Source organism: Nyctereutes procyonoides, unplaced genomic scaffold (genome assembly GCF_905146905.1).
Source record: "Nyctereutes procyonoides isolate TBG_1078 unplaced genomic scaffold, NYPRO_anot_genome, whole genome shotgun sequence".
In the NCBI taxonomy this organism is placed as follows: Eukaryota; Metazoa; Chordata; class Mammalia; order Carnivora; family Canidae; genus Nyctereutes; species Nyctereutes procyonoides.
Window position 1 is genome coordinate 6313418 of NW_026575130.1, and position 16430 is coordinate 6329847.

General features: G+C 37.4%; 1 protein-coding gene across 8 annotated transcripts in view; it reads right to left on the bottom strand.

Moving 5' to 3' along the window:
• Positions 1 to 16430, bottom strand: part of ALPK1 (alpha kinase 1) — a 131646-nt gene that overhangs the window by 106246 nt on the left and 8970 nt on the right. For all 8 annotated transcript variants that reach the window (XM_055342564.1, XM_055342562.1, XM_055342560.1 and 5 more), the window contains one exon: positions 15181 to 15314. The gene's annotated coding sequence lies outside the window, so the exon portion shown is untranslated. The remainder of the gene's footprint in view (positions 1 to 15180; positions 15315 to 16430) is intronic.

The following is a 16430-nucleotide window of genomic DNA, read 5'->3' on the forward strand; positions in this document are numbered from 1 at the left end:
ACAGATCCTTGGTTGTAGCTGGGGCCAGCCTGATGACTGACACGGTGTTTAATCAAGTTCAGGCAGTCAGAGAAACCCTGGGGCATTTTACGACACTTCAACTGACTGTGTTTTATTGCTGTATATCAACTACCCAAATACTCTTTTGCAATGTTATTTTCATTAATATGTAAATTTCCCCTTATTCATTTTATTTATTGTTAAAGGAAATACATAATATAAATAGGTATCAAGAACTTTGAGTTGTTCTTAAGTCCTATCTTCAATTTTATTTAATTTCCAGTTTTTTAAAAAGATTTTATTTATTTATTCATGAGAATACACACAGAGAGAGAGAGAGGCAGAGACACAGGCAGAGGGAGAAGCAGGCTCCATGCACCGGGAGCCCGATGCGGGTCTTGATCCCGGGTCTCCAGGATCACACCCTCGACTGAAGGTGGCGCTAAACCGCTGAGCCACCCGGGCTGCCCAATTTCCAGTTTTGAAAATGAACCTAAATAAGTTTACTTGGGGCCCTGTGGTAGACTGCTTTCCATTTTTTTCTCAGTTGTAACTATGCTTTAATTTGTGGTTTTGTTTAATGTTAATCTTCCCCACTATAATAAATACTCCAATAGGGCAGGGCATGTGTCTGTTTTGTTCCCTTCCACAGTCTGGAATATTGGGTACCTGGAATAATTCCTAGCACATATGAGGTACTCAAAAAGCATTTGTTTTTGTTAATTGTTTATAAAAGGAGATATTTACTGAATCTAGGCAACCTCTCTTAGTTGCTTAATCCTATGCTTTGCTTACTATATATTTGACAAATTGGAAATATTTCTTTTTATTTCAGGGATATCTGCAATGTTCAAAGAAAATAAGATTCCTCCTATTGTCTTTGTAAACTATTAAATTCTCTGCCTACACTCTTAAACAAGAAAAAATTCTAACTTTTAATCTATTTTCTAATCTTTTCCCTTCAGACTGATGTAAAATTTTCAGAATACTTCTCAGTGTTCATGTTCATCACTCTTTTTTTTTCCCTAAAGATTTTATTTATTTATTCATGAGAGACAGAGAGAGAGAGAGAGGGAGAGAGAGAGAGGCAGAGACACAGGCAAGGGGAGAAGCAGGCTCCATGCAGGGAGCCCAACGTGGGACTCGATCCCAGGAGTCCAGGATCACACCATGGGCTGAAGGCGGTGCTAAATCGCTGAGCCACCCAGGCTGCCCCAATGGTCATCACTCTTAACAGGAATTCCCACACATTTATTACCCTATTGCATTATGAGAACATTATCTGATGTTTCTGAAATTGTGACAATGTTTACATCATAGTCTCTGGCTCAGAAAATGAATCAATTAAGATGTCAGCCCCAAGAAATGTTTATGTCATTTACAGGATGGTCTTAACTCCCTGCAATTTAAGGGCCTGTTGGTTCTTTCTAGTGCCTCACTGCCACCCTCTTCTGGTCACACATAACAATACAGGCATGAGAGATTCCACTTAACCAGATGTATAACTTTGCTTAATAAAGAAAATGAATGGGGCTCTACAGGACAAAAAAGAACCAAATCAACTTCAAGACTTATTAATAACCTAAGAAAGTGGAAAACTTTTGTGAAACATTAAAATAGTTTTGCTTATTATTTTCCTGAACCCCATTTCAGAAAAAAGTCAATCTTTTGAATTTCATTCTAGAAAAAAAATTCACTAATCCATTGTTTCAAAATCTATGATGTTTCAACACAACAATGATAAAAATTTCACTTATACTATATATGTAGAAAGAGTTTGCTAACAGAATCAATAGTGTAAATAGCATTGCAGGCCATTGCTTGGGAGAAAAAAAAATCCAATAAACTATTAGAGGATTTTAGAATGGCTAAATAAATAAAAGGAATACTGATAGTTCAAATAACATTCATCACTTATTGATAAAATGCTGAATGAGTCCTTCACTTTTAAGCAATGTAGTGGTTCTGAATATATATATATATATATATATATATATATATATATATATATATCCTGAAGCTTTTGTTTATGCTGTTCTCTTGACTCCTAACTTATTCTCATTATACATCTTACAGTCAATGAATTCTGCTATCTTCTTGTAAACATGGTCTCTACTCTCTGTCACTTCTGTTTTTGCCTGTACTGGGTTCCCTCCATCTCTACTTGGGACTGTTAGCTTCCAGACCAGTTTTCCTGCCACCTATCTCTTCCCATGTTCCCACACTCTGTATTTCACACACTGCCAGATAGCTTCTTAAAAGCAGAATTAACCTTGTCACTTCCCTACTTAAAAATGTCTGCTGCCTGTCGGATGAAGTCCAAACGTCTGAACTTGGCATGGAGAATCCAGGCTGCTGTGCTCAGCATGGCCTCTGCCACTGTGCACTTGCACTAAGTACCCTGGAAGAGTGTGCCCCAGCACTCTGTTTTTGACTCTGGCAGAGCTTGGCACCAGGCTCTGTTGTACATCAGTTACTTAACTGTCTTCCAAGAGACTGATTCCTGAGGGTGGTCGTCAGTGTCACACTCATTCTTTTTCAAATCTTCACTGCACCGCTGGAGCTAGCTGTGTGACCAACATACAGTAGAAGCTCAATGCAGATTTGTGAATGGATGAATGAGTGAACGTTGCTCTCTTCATTATATCTAATGAAACTCTCAGTTTTCAAGTCTTAAATTATAAAGCTATTTCTCTAAATCCTTTGTTGACTCTTTTCTAGCAGAATTCATAACTATAATAGTTTTTGTTCACATTACACTTAGCTATATGTATCGTCTCTTGTTCTAGGTCGTAAGTGCTAAAAGTGCTAAATTTTAGTATTTGTTCTCTTTCCCTGAGGATGAATATCATACCTAATTTATATCTAGGTTTCCAGGGCTTCAAAAATACTCAGTAATGTGCTGAGTAAATAAATGAATTCTAGAATCAGAATTGTAGTTGGTAAAAAATAACATAAGGATTACAGTCTTGTATCAAATTTTTCTCATTTTTATGTTTATAGTATCTAAAGTATACCCAAATCACATAATTTGAGGTAGAAACTTTTCTAATCTTTCAATTACACTTCCATTTGTACATTTTCCTTTATGTCGTTATTGTAAAGTACGTTTATGAAAAACTTAAAAGAAGTAATGTTTATTTTATATTTATTATTTTTTTAGAAAGGGGGGGGCAGAGGGAGAAGGAGAGAGAAAATCTTAAGCAGACTCCATGCCCAGTGCAGGGCCAGGTGTGGGGATCAATTTCACAACCTTGAGATCATGATCTGAGCTGAAATCAAGAGTTGGTCACTTAACTAAGTCACCCAGGTACCCCAAGAAGTAATGTTTATTTTTAATAAGATAAGTATAATATTAAGGAAGAAAAGCAGAACATATCATTGTTCACTCAGTGTGACAGCTATGTTTTAAAAAAAAAGTCAATGAAGATCAATGACATTTTTTCTAGAAATAGAAAAAAATCCATCCTAAAATTCATGTAAAATCTCAGAAAGCCCAAATAGCCAAAGCAATCTTGAAAAAGAAGAACAAAGTTGGAGATTTCACATTTCCTAATTCTAAAACTTTATACAAATCTACAGTTATCGAAACAGTGTGGGGACACCTAGGTGGCTCAGTGGTTGAACATCTACCTTTGGCTCAGGTTATGATCCTGGAGTCCCAGGATGAAGTCTCACATCGACCCGGCTCCCCACAGGGAGCCTGCTTCTCCCTCTCCTTATGTCTCTGCCTCTCTCTCTGTGTCTCTCATGAATAAGTAAATAAAATCTTAAAACAAAACAGGGAGGCACTGGCATAAAGACAGACATCCAGATCAATGAAATAGCACAGAGAAATCAGAAATAAACTTTCACATATATGGTCATATGATTTTTAACAAGGATGTCAAGACCATTCAGTGGTGGAAAGAACAATCTTTTCAATAAATGGTATTGGAAAAACTGGATATCCACATGCAAAAGAATAATGTTGGACCCTTACCTTATACCAGAAACAAAAACCAACTCAAAAACATCAAGCCTTAAACTATAAAAGTCTAGAAGAAAACAGAAGAAAATCTTTATGATACTGAATTTTGCAGTGATTTCTTGGGTGTGATATCAAAAGTACAGATAACAAACAAAAACAAAAACCCAAATATGTTGGAGTACAAGAAATTTAAAAACCTCTGTGCATCAAAGTTCATATTAAACAGAGTGAAAAGGAAACCCATGGAAAGGGAAAAATATTTGTCAAACATATAGCTGACAAGGAGTTAATAAACAGAATATATAAAGAATTCCTACCACTCAACAATAAGAATACAAACAACCTAATTTAAAAAATAGCAAAGGACTTGAATAGACATTTCTCCAACGCATATATGCAAATGGTCAATAAGTACATGAAAAGATGCTCAATATCACTAATAAATAGGGAATGCAAATAAAAATCACAATGAGAAACCACTTCATATCTATTAGGATGGCTCCTGTGTGTGTGTGGGGGGGGGGGAGGCGGAACAGAAAATAAAAAAGTATTGGCCAGGACGTGGAGAAATCGGAATCTTAGCACACTGTTGGTGGGAATATAAAATGGTATTTCTGCTATGGAAGACATTACAGTGTTTCCTCAAAAAATTAAAAATAGAACTATCATATAATCCAGGCATTCCACTTCTGAGAACATATCCAAAATACCTGTAAGCAGGGATTTGCAGGGACATTTGTATACCATGTTCATAACAACACTCACTTACAGTGGCCAAAAGGTAGAAGTAACTTATGCTTCCTTCAATAGATGAATAAACAAAATGGAATATTATTTAGGAATATTATTGCCATTTTATAGCATTTGGGAATATTATTTATATTAAATTAAATATTATTCAAAAAGGAAATTTTGACAAATGCTATAACATGGATAAATTTGAGGACATTATACAAAGTGAAATAAGCCAGTCTCAAAAAGACAATATTGCATGATTCTACTTACATGAGGTACCTCTAGTAGTTAAATTCATAGAGATAGAAAGTAGAATAGTGGTTGCAAGGGATGAGAGAAGAAGGAGAATGAGAAGTTATCATTTGATAGGACAGTTTCAATCTTGCAAGATGAACAGAATTCTGTGGATAGATAGGAGTGATGGTAACATAACCACTGAATGTAAATTAGTACCACTATACTGTACACTTTAAATGATTATGGTGGCAAATTTTATGTGTATTTTACCACAATTTTTTAAACATAAAATAATCAGAAAAAATTGTCAAAATATTAAGAGTCCAGCTCTCAGTAATACTTTTCAATTATTTTCCCCTTCTTTTAATAATTTCTACAATGACTGTGTGTAGCTATATAATTTAGGAAAAATAATTAATTCAAAAGTTTCATGTGGAAACATCCAAAACTGGTGTTCATAATTTTGATCCATTCCTAATTTAGAACTTTCTAGTTTAAAAAATATTAAACACAGAGGATTTTATTATAATAAAAGAATGGACAGCATAAGGAATAATCTCTACTCTTTATTTTTTGCATTATGTCATCAGCATTGTTGCATGATTGCTACTTGAAATATCCAGGTAAGAAACAGAGGAACTCACCTTCCTGAGTACCAAATGAGAGTGGAGAAGTTATAATTGGTCATTCCTGTTCACCACTTTAGAAACACATAGAGGAAAAATGTCAATCAAGGAAGACCAAATCCTGTCCAAAGTGCGTAATGGAACAAATCTCTCCCCTCATTCCCTTAAATAGAGGTAGGGTTTCAAATCTCTCCTTAGACATTTTAGAAACCTCACTATCAGAGGTCTAAATAATCAGGGGTGGTACTGACAATTTTGTAATGAAGAGATTATGAAATAAAGAGATTTTGCTGAAAAACCTTTCTGAATGATATTTGATCTTGAAGTTCTGAACTTCTACTCAGTAACTTGAAAAAAAATCTATTTATTACTTTTTGAGGATTACCAGAAAAAGAAAATCCTCCTGGTTATTTTTTATAAATATTTTGCTAAATGAGTTTGCAATAATAATTGCTACTTTTTCATATGCTAGAAATAGCAATATATTACATATCATAAAGTGCTTTACATTTTCAACTACCTTGAAAAATCTCTCAAGGTGCAGCTTATGCTCGTAAGCCCCTGAACCACTGGTTCTAAGTGAGCAGCCTCCTGATCATTGCCATTTTTGGACTTTGCTTTTACCTTCCTTGTTTAATCTGCATACCTCTCCCTAATCTTTGAATCTTATGTCATCACCCTCTGCCTCTCACAGTTAATGCCAACTACCAGCTCCTAGGACATTTTAGATTCTGCATCACTGTTACTCTCTCTAAACACCTCTATTTTTGGATATTTCAACAATTATTTAGTGATTAGGGACTCTTGGTTTCTTGAAATCCTTCCTTCTGAAGATCTTGTCCTTCACCTAACCTCAGGCATTCACTTTCAAGGTCATACTGCCTAGACTTTATTTTTAGCAAAAATAACAACTCTTTCATACTCTCAAATTCATGTATCCAACTTTCTGTCCAATACCATCCATCTTGTCTTCTTTTATTCTCCCAAATCCAACAATCCTAAAATCCCACTGGGACCTATATAATCCATTGATCCCACCCTTTCTATGGGTCCACACCAACTTGAGGTCCTCTCTCCTCCTTTTACCCAGTTTAATTGCCGTGGTCAATCATGATAATCACCACATGCATACACCTTTGATTCCCTTGTTTTTAATATGTGCATGTCAAAATCATAACTCCAGTTAAATACAACTTTTACACAGCTGAACAATGCGTGAGAAAAAAATAATCATGCCCCCTGATCTCATTTTAAATTTCTGACTCTAAAACTCAGTGATGCCAATAATAGTGCCCGGCAATCATACTGTGATTTTCAGGTCCATCTACCTTCCACTCTTAGTGGCCTATTTCATACTTTCTCTCCCTTTGTCCTCTACTCTCATTCTCAGCAATCAAAAGAGAACTTCCACAGACTCCCACTCACCTCTACCAATCTAACAACAGCTGCACCCCATATTCTGACCTTCTATTTGCTTTCAGAGATGAGTCATCCATTCTCTTATCCAGAACCAGTCACTCCATTCAAACAATAATTCCACCTTTCTTCCTATTCAATCTCATTGCTGAATTTTCTCTTCTGAGTTTTTGCTCTCCATTGGTTCATTCTGATGTTTACACACATGCCATTATTTCTCCCGTCTTAAAAGTCTCTTGACTTCGCTTCCATCCATAGCTATTGCCCTTTGCAGCATAGTTCCTTGAGAGAATTGCTCCTACTTGAGCTTTCAACCTGTCTCTTCCCATTTTCTCTTAAATGTACTTTAATCAGACTTCTGCTCCATTACTCCACTGAAACTGCCCTTGTCAAAGTCACCGGTAAACTTCAATTGCAACACCCAATGGTCAATTCTCACTCCTCTTCCTTGGTAACCTACCAACAGCATGTGACACAGACCCTTCCTCCTCTATTGTCCATTAGGACACTACACTCTCAGGGGTACCTGGGTGCCTGAGTCAGTTATGCATCTGCATTTGGCTCCAGTCATGATCCCGGAGTCCTGGGATGAGCCCATCATCAGGCTCCTTGCTCAGCAGGGAGCCTGCTTCTCCCTTTCCCTCTGCCTGCTGCTCTGCCTGCTTGTGCTCTGTCAAATGAATAAATAAAATCTTTTTTTAAAAAAGGGATACCATACTCTCTTGATGTTTATTCCTCTACCTCACTGATCTCTCCTTCTCTGCTATTTTGGCTGGTTCATCCTCTTCTCCTAGACTCCTTAATGTTGAAATGTGCAAAGGCTCAGTCTCTGACCCTGTTCTCTTTCCTATCTAAATCTACTCTTTGGTAATCTCATTCAGTTCATAGTTGTAAATATCATGTATTGGCTGACAATCACCAACTTTGTATCTCCAGTCCAAACTTCTTCAACTGTCAAAAACTCTTGAAATTTTCAGATGCATATTTTCAACTGTTTATTGGATACCTGTGCTTGGATATCCAGTAAACATCACATTCTCAACATGTTCACTTTGAACTCCAAATCAGTCTCAGCTAATGACTCTACCTTTCCAGGAAAGTGAAATGAAAGGCCAGCTCTTAGATGAGCTGTGCATTCATAAGAGGCTGAATGGGAACAGATAGGGACACAGAATCTAAAGGGACACATCTTTTTTTTCCCCAAATTTTTATTTGACTTCTGGTTAGTTAACATACAGTGCAATATCAGTTTCAGGAGTAGAATTCAGTGATTTATCACTTATATACAACACCCAGTGCTCACCATAACAAGAGCCCTCCTTAATATCCATCTCCCCATCCAGCCAATCCCCCACCCAGCTCCTTTCTGCAACCCTCAGTGTGTATCTCTATCAAGAGTCTTTTATGGTTTGTTTCCTACCCTTCTCTTTTTTTCCCTAAAGGAATACATCTTTTGGAGAAAACTTGGCAAGGGGGAACTCTCTGGCTCCCTCATGTTCACTCAGCCTTTCACACTCTGTGCATGTGCAGCTGTGGTCTAAAAAGCTTTTCCTTGACAACTGTGATTTGGGGAATGAGTGTGTTGAGATACTGTAAGACTTCTGAAATCTATGTTCCATAATAAGTAGCGCTTTTCTTTTCTTTCACTGTAACCTGCTTTTTCATACACAGTGGCTTCTGGCTCATAAGTGAGAGGTATTACCAGTCTACTGGAGGTCTTCCAATAGGCTCCATCAAGTATTTGGGTCATGAAAATCCTGGAGATTGTACCATAGTGGTCTCCGATGTATTTTTAAAGATCTAGATTTTGAAACATTTCATTATAATGAGTGCAAAATGGTATTTAAAAATTTTGAGAAAAAATACAGTAAAAAAGAAAATAAGAATTACCCATAGTCCCACTAAGAAATAAGCACTATACAGCCACTCTGGAAAACTGTGAGGAGGTTCCTCAAATAGTTAAAAATAGAGCTAACCTATGACCCAGGAATGCACTATTGCATATTTACACCAAATATACAGATGCAGTGAAACAATGGGATGCCTGCACCCCAGTGTTCATAGCAACAATGTCCACAATAGCCAAACTGTGGAAGGAGCCACGATGTCCTTTGACAGATGAACGGATATGTGATACAGGGACGCCTGGGTAGCTTTGTGGTTGAGCATTTGCTTTTGGCTCAGGTCATGATCCCAGAGTCCTGGGATCGAGTCCAGCATCAGGCTCATTGCAGGCAGCCTGCTTCTCCCTCTGCCTATGTCTGCCTCTCTGTGTGTGTATCTCTCATAAGCAACCCTCACCAAAAAAATACACACACACACACACACACACACACACACACAATGGAATACTACTCAGCCATCAGAAAGGATGCATACCTACCATTTACATTGATGTGGATGGAACTGGAGGGCATTATGCTGGGTGAAGTAAGTCAACAGGAGAAAGACAATTATCATACGATTTCACTCACATGTGGAGTATAAGAAATAGTGAAAGGGAAGGGGGGGAACTGAGTGGGGAAGAATTAAAGAGGAAGACAAACCATAAGAGACTCCTCACTCTGGGAAACAAACGGTTGCAGAAGGGGAGGAGAGTGGGGGGTATAGGGTAACTGCACGAACAGCACTAAGGAGGGCACTTGATGAGATGAGCACTGGGTTTGCCAACATATAGTTGAAAAATTGAATTTAAATAAAATTAAATAAAAAGAAATAAGCACTATAAAATTTTGATATCATTGTTACTCTGCATAGATATGTTTATATGTTTTATTATATATACACATATCTTCATATTTATAATAAACTTTTTAAAAGTGTAAGCTTTCAAAACTTAACTAAGTATTCTTTGACAACAATTGAGCACTCTGATTTTTGCCTCTTAATTGAGGTGCTTAAGTGTAGTCAGAGTGATTTAACAAAACACTGTGACACTGAACATATTTTAGTGACACTTCCTTTCACTCATGTCTTATGGTTAACTTAAGCATGCTTTCTGCATGTATCATCTTCCATTTTTCTTTCAGCCTTGCTTTGGAACTAGACATTCTCACCACTCTGCTGCCCCCTTTACATTCCATCTAATACAAGTGACTAATAATCCCAGTAGCCATCCCTCATCAGTGAGTATTAATGTTTATCAAAACTTATCCTAGGAAAAGGTTTCTCATACTGTGTCTAGGACAAGCATGATGTAAATGTAGAAGGATGGAAGAGACTGGAGTAGGGCCAGAACCTCCTCTGGAGCTATTCATTTACATCAGGAAGGTACATTGAAGAGCAGACACATCTGCAGCTACTGTAGACACAGATAAGGAAAATCTTGTCTGGCAGGTATGTCATCTCACTCAAAAGAGCTATTATTGGACAAATGGCATAGTTGTAGTAAACAACTAGAATTAGAGATGGAGGAAGTATATAGAAATGAGGTAGAATAATGAAGTCATGCTAATGACAACGTAGCAAAGAAATGGAAATAATTATTACCATTTATTGAGCAAATACTGCTGATAATAGTACCTGACTCACTGTAATGACTATTAAATTAAAAAATGTATATAAGTCTTGTAGCAAGAAAAAGAAAGGACAAAACTGACTCTAACAGGGGTAATCAATTTATCAGAGCAAAAGCATCCTGTATCATAGGATAGCACTTATACTTGATAAAAGTAGCCTAGAATAGATCTTTTTTTCTTTTTTGACTAGACAGTAAAAACTTAAAAAAAAAATAACATAATAGCACAAAAGCAAAAACTAGGCCATGCTACGGACAAGCTGCTTTAAAATGTGAGACTGTTAATACAGAATATATAGTATTCCTTTTGGGAATCCTTATATATATTTAAATGGAGCAAAAATAACATAATAGCACAAAAGCAAAAACTAGGCCATGCTACGGACAAGCTGCTTTAAAATGTGAGACTGTTAATACAGAATATATAGTATTCCTTTTGGGAATCCTTATATATATTTAAATGGAGCAAAAATTCTGGATTTTTTTTAAAAAAAAAAACAATACCAAATTAGAAGAGGCATTTGCCAAGGCCCAGAGCCTCTTAAATGTCTCAACCTCCTACTGTCTCTAGTGGAGTAGATATCATTATACATGTGTGGAGAAGTGGATGCAATTCTTCAAGTGTTGAGTTGATGGATTTATTTTTTTATTTATTCCGGGGGAAAATTATGTCCTTTGTGAGCTAGGGAGCTTTAGGTAGTGCTAAGTCTCATTTAAACAAAAGAAATAGGGCAGAAAAATAGGAATCCAAGAAATTTTTATTTAGCAAATTCATATTAGTTATCTACAATGTGTCGTGCACTGGGCTAGGAAATGGGAATTCAGATAGAAGACATATCTTACTTTTCCAAATGGTTACTGCAAAATGTTCTGGGGTAGAAGAATCCTCTGGGTCCTAGGAAATGTCTAATCCAACAGGACAAAGGTTAGAGGATATCAGGATATGCCTTGAGATGTTGAGGGCCTAAGCCAAGAATTAATAGATATGGGTAGTTCTCAAAGATATTTATGAAATCAATGTAACTTTAAAATTGATTAGACATTGTTGGTAAAGAAATAAGGGGTGTAGAGAGCCCCACGTGTTGAGCTTTAGCAAGTACATGGCTTTTAGTGCCAGATATCAATGTAAAAAAATACTGATGGAGGTGGTAAATGGGTCTACTGTTGAAAATGTTATATGTGAGATGCCTGTGGGATGCAGAATAGAGAGATTTAGTAATAGATGTTTACACTTGGATGTAAGAGTCCGGAACTCTGGATGAAGAAACACAGGGCCCTTAGTGTAACCTGGTATAAGTGCAGCAACGGGCACTCATCCAATGTGAATATGCAGCAAGAGAAAGAGGAAGCAGAGAGCAGAATGTAGTAAATGAAGTAGGCAGAGAAAGAAAATATAAAAGGGAACTGTAGCCAGAGAAGTAGGAGAAAAGTCAGAAATGCACGGGGATATGGAAACCAAAAAAGAAAATTTGCAGAAGTCAACAGTGTCAAAATTGTAAAAAGAAAGATGAAGTCTAAAAAGTGACCTCTGGATTTGAATTAAGTAATGAGAGGTCATTTTATTAAGTGAAAATATATTTAAAGAATATGTCTCAAGAAATTCCTAAGGAGAGCTACAAAGATGAAGTGCTTTGTACATCTAAAAAGGCTGGAGCCTGCAGCCTGGAATTAATTGGGGAGGGGTGTTTCTGTCTGCTTCTCAGCTGCTGACAAGCTGGGCCTTTAGAAGCTCCACCTAGGGATGCCTGGGTGGCTCAGTGGTTGAGTTTGAGTGTTTGCCTTTGGCTCAGGGTGTGATCCCGGAGTGGGGACCACGCACTGAGCTGAAGGAAGTCCCACATCCTTGCGTGGAACCTGCTTCTCCCTCTGTCTCTCTTTCACTCTGTCATTAATACATAAGTAAAACCTTAAAAAAAAAGAAGCTCCACCTAATTCCTGGTGTCCTCCCAGGCTCTCTTGCCCACTGGGGAATAGGGGAGGTGGGGTGGCAGGGAATCTGGGCCCAAAAGGCTTCAGATGTTTCTTATTAAATAATCTGCAACTTTTGGAGATGTGAATCAGACCTGATTAATATCTCAGAAGAGGTGCTATTCACTCACATTTTATTATCCCTCACACTAACTCGGTACATGATTTAGGGAAGCAAATTTCTGGGTAGGAATATAGTTATCTTGGAAAATGATGACTGATAGCAGCCAAGCTTTAACCAGAGATTAAGTTATTTCAAAGAAATGGTCAAATAAAAGGACATATAATGAGGCTCTAAGCATTTTTTTTTAAAATTTATTTATGATAGTCATCACAGAGAGAGAGAGAGAGGCAGAGACACAGGCAGAGGGAGAAGCAGGCTCCATGCAGGGAGCCCGATGTGGGATTCGATCCCAGGTCTCCAGGATGGCGCCCTGAGCCAAAGGCAGGCGCCAAACCGCTGTGCCACCCAGGGATCCCTCTAAGCATTTTTTTAAAAAGATTTTATTTATTTATTCATGAAAGACACACAGAGAGAGAAAGAGAGAGAGAGAGAGAGGCAGAGACACAGGCAGAGGGAGAAGCAGGCTCTGTGCAGGGAGCCCCATGCGGGTCTCGATCCCGGATCTCCAGGATCATGCCCTGGGCTGAAGGCAGCGCTAAACCGCTGAGCCACCCAGGGATTCCCTCTAAGAATTTTTTTTATAGAAAAGAAAAAAAAATATGAACAGACAAGACTTTTATTGAAGACTCTGCATATTTTCTAGTGTTTATAATGCACTAGTGGAGAATGTACCACAGTAACTAGATGCGCTAGGGTTAAGATTCTAAGCCATATTTTCTGGCCAAGCCAATGACATGATATACTTTGAGGTACAATAATATGTGCAAAGATACGGCAAAAATGAATGTAAATACAACACGTATATGTATAAATGTATGAATCCAGGTTATGGGAATTCAAGAGAATGAGAAACAAATTAGGAAACTATTAGCATACATATCAAGTAAAATTCCCATTCCTCTTTCCCTTCTTTCTTCCTTTCTTCAAAATAGAAGTATACGTTGACTGCAGTAAAAACTATGGCTTAGACAGAAGCAATTTATGCAAGAAAAATCAACTGATAGTATTTCAGTTGGTGTTTCTATGTTTTCTGACTCTCCAATGTTCATTCACTCTAGCACTGAGACTCAATCCTCTCTTTTTCAAATAGCTAGTTATTTGTATGCCAGGTAAATAAAGGTAAGATTTATCTTCCAAAGACTGCACAGTTGTAGTTACTATATAGCAGCATAGTTTTATTTAACACATTCTATTAGTTTTGTCAAAAAGTAATATATAAGTATGTTATAAAAAGTTAGGGTAAAAATATATATACAGACATAGAAAAAAGAAAATGAAAAATTAATCACTGTAAGACAATAACCACTTTTAGAATATTTGTGAATTTATATCTATCTATATCTATATTTTATTTTTTTTAAATGACCTATTTTCTGTTTGTTTTTTCACATCTTTTTTTTTAATTTTTATTTATTTATGATAGTCACAGAGAGAGAGAGAGAGGCAGAGACATAGGTAGAGGGAGAAGCAGGCTCCATGCACCGGGAGCCCGACGTGGGATTCGATCCCGGGTCTCCAGGATCGCGCCCTGGGCCAAAGGCAGGCGCTAAACCGCTGCGCCACCCAGGGTTCCCTATATCTATATTTTATATGTATTACATAATTGTAAGTATAATAGTTCATTGACCCTGAATCTGTTTTTGACTCTGAATTTAAAAAAATATTTTATTTATTTATTTGAGAGAGACAAATAAAGATAGCAAGAGAGAGCACAAGCAGGGAGAAGTAGGTCTCCAGAGCAGGGAGCCTAATGCAGGGCTTGATCCCAGCACCCTCAGATCATGACCTGAGCTGAAGGCAGATGCTTAATTGACTGAGTCATCCAGATGCCCCTCACTTAGCATTTTCTACGCTGGTATTATTATTCATCTTGTCTTACAGATATACAGTAGTTCCCCTCCCCCATCCTTAGGGGATACATTCAAGACCACAGATGCCTGAAGCCATATTGAAACCTATATATACCATATTTTTTCCTATACATACATACATCAAGTTTAATTTATAAATTAAGCACAGGAAGAGATTAACAACAACAATAAAATAAAACAGTTACAACAACATACTGTTAATAAAACATGTGAATGTGGTCTCTCTCAAAATATCTTACTGTACAGGTATAACTTGAAGATATTTTGGGTTCAGTTTTAGACTACCATATTAAAGCAAATATTGCAATAAAACGAGTCAAATAAACTTTTTGGTTTCCCAGTGCATATAAAAGTTATTTTTACACTATAGTCTATTAAGTGTGCAATAGCATTATGCCTAAAAAATGTACATACCTTGCTGAAAAAATACTTTATTACTGGAAAATGCTAATCATCATCTGAGCTTTCAGTAAGTTGTAATCACTCATCACAGATCACCATAACAAACGCAATGATAATGACAAAGTTTGAAACATTGAGAGAATTACCAAAATGTGACACAGAGACACAAAGTGAGCAAATGCTATTGGAAAAACTGTGCCAACAGACTTGCTTGACTCAGGGTGCCTTAAGCCTTCAGATAGCAAAAACATCAGTATCTGTAAAGTGCAATAAAGTGATGACAATAAAATGAGATATGCCTGTACCATACTCACCGTTCTTCTTCTTGTGGTGATTTGAGCCAGTAAAAAGCCTATGTGAGGAGAGTAAGAGAGGTGAATGATGCAGGCATATGACGAAGTGTCAGAAGGAAGAACATCTGCTTCTGGTGATGGTTGATGGCAGATAACTGAAACCACGGAAAGCAAAACCACAGATAAGGGAGGGAGTACTATACTATAATTTGCTTAACCTTTCCCTTTTGTTAGATTGCTTGCAATTCTTATCATAAATACCTTTATGATAAACACCTTTGTGAATTTTCTCCATAATAAAAATTATATCCTTCCAAGAATGGATTCCTCAAAAGAAACTGCCAGTATGGTCATTTTTAAACGGCCATTGACACACTTCATGATACATTAATGACCATTGACCTAGATGATGTTTATGGTCCTGTTCTCTTCTTCACCCTTTCCTCATACCACCCCTCCCCACCTTTCAAAGATATCAGTGTCTGGGTGAAGCAGGTTGAGTAGAACTATATAGTGCTTACTCTGGGATGATTCATCATCTTTATGACTCTTCTTTTTTTTTTTAGATTTATTTGTTTATTTTAGAGAGAGAGAGCAAGCCAGGGAAGGGGCAGAGGCAGAGAATCCCAAGCAAGTTCCACACTGAGTGCAGAGACCATAATGGGCGGATCCTGTGACCCTGAGATCATGACCTGAGCCAAAATCAGGTTGGTCACTCAACTGACTGAGCCACCCAGGTGCCTCTATTCTCTCCATGATTCTTTTTTTTTAAAAAAAATATTTTATTCATTTATTCATGAGAGACACACAGAGAGAGGTAGAGACATAGGCAGAAGGAGAAGCAGGCTCCCTGTGGGAAGCCTGATGCGGGACTCGAACCCAGGACCCTGGAATCACAACGCAAGCCAAAGTACTATGTTAAATAACAGGGGCACCTGGGTGGCTCAATGGTTGAGCATCTGCCAGTGCATCTCAGTGGCTTGCTCAACCAGGTTGGCTACTTTCTAACTCCCTTCAATTTTTTGACAATTCATGAAGACTGCAGATATGCTAAAATGATGAAGCATTTTTTACCAACTGTTTTGTACAGCTATAATTAAGAAATTTAACAGATCATATTATTATTTTTAAAGATTTTATTTATTTATTCATGGGAGAGAGAGAGAGAGAGAGAGAGAGAGAGAGAGAGAGAGAGAGAGGAACAGACCAAGGCAGAGGGAGAAGCAGGCTCCATGCAGGGAGCCCGACATGGGACTCGATCCTGGGTCTCC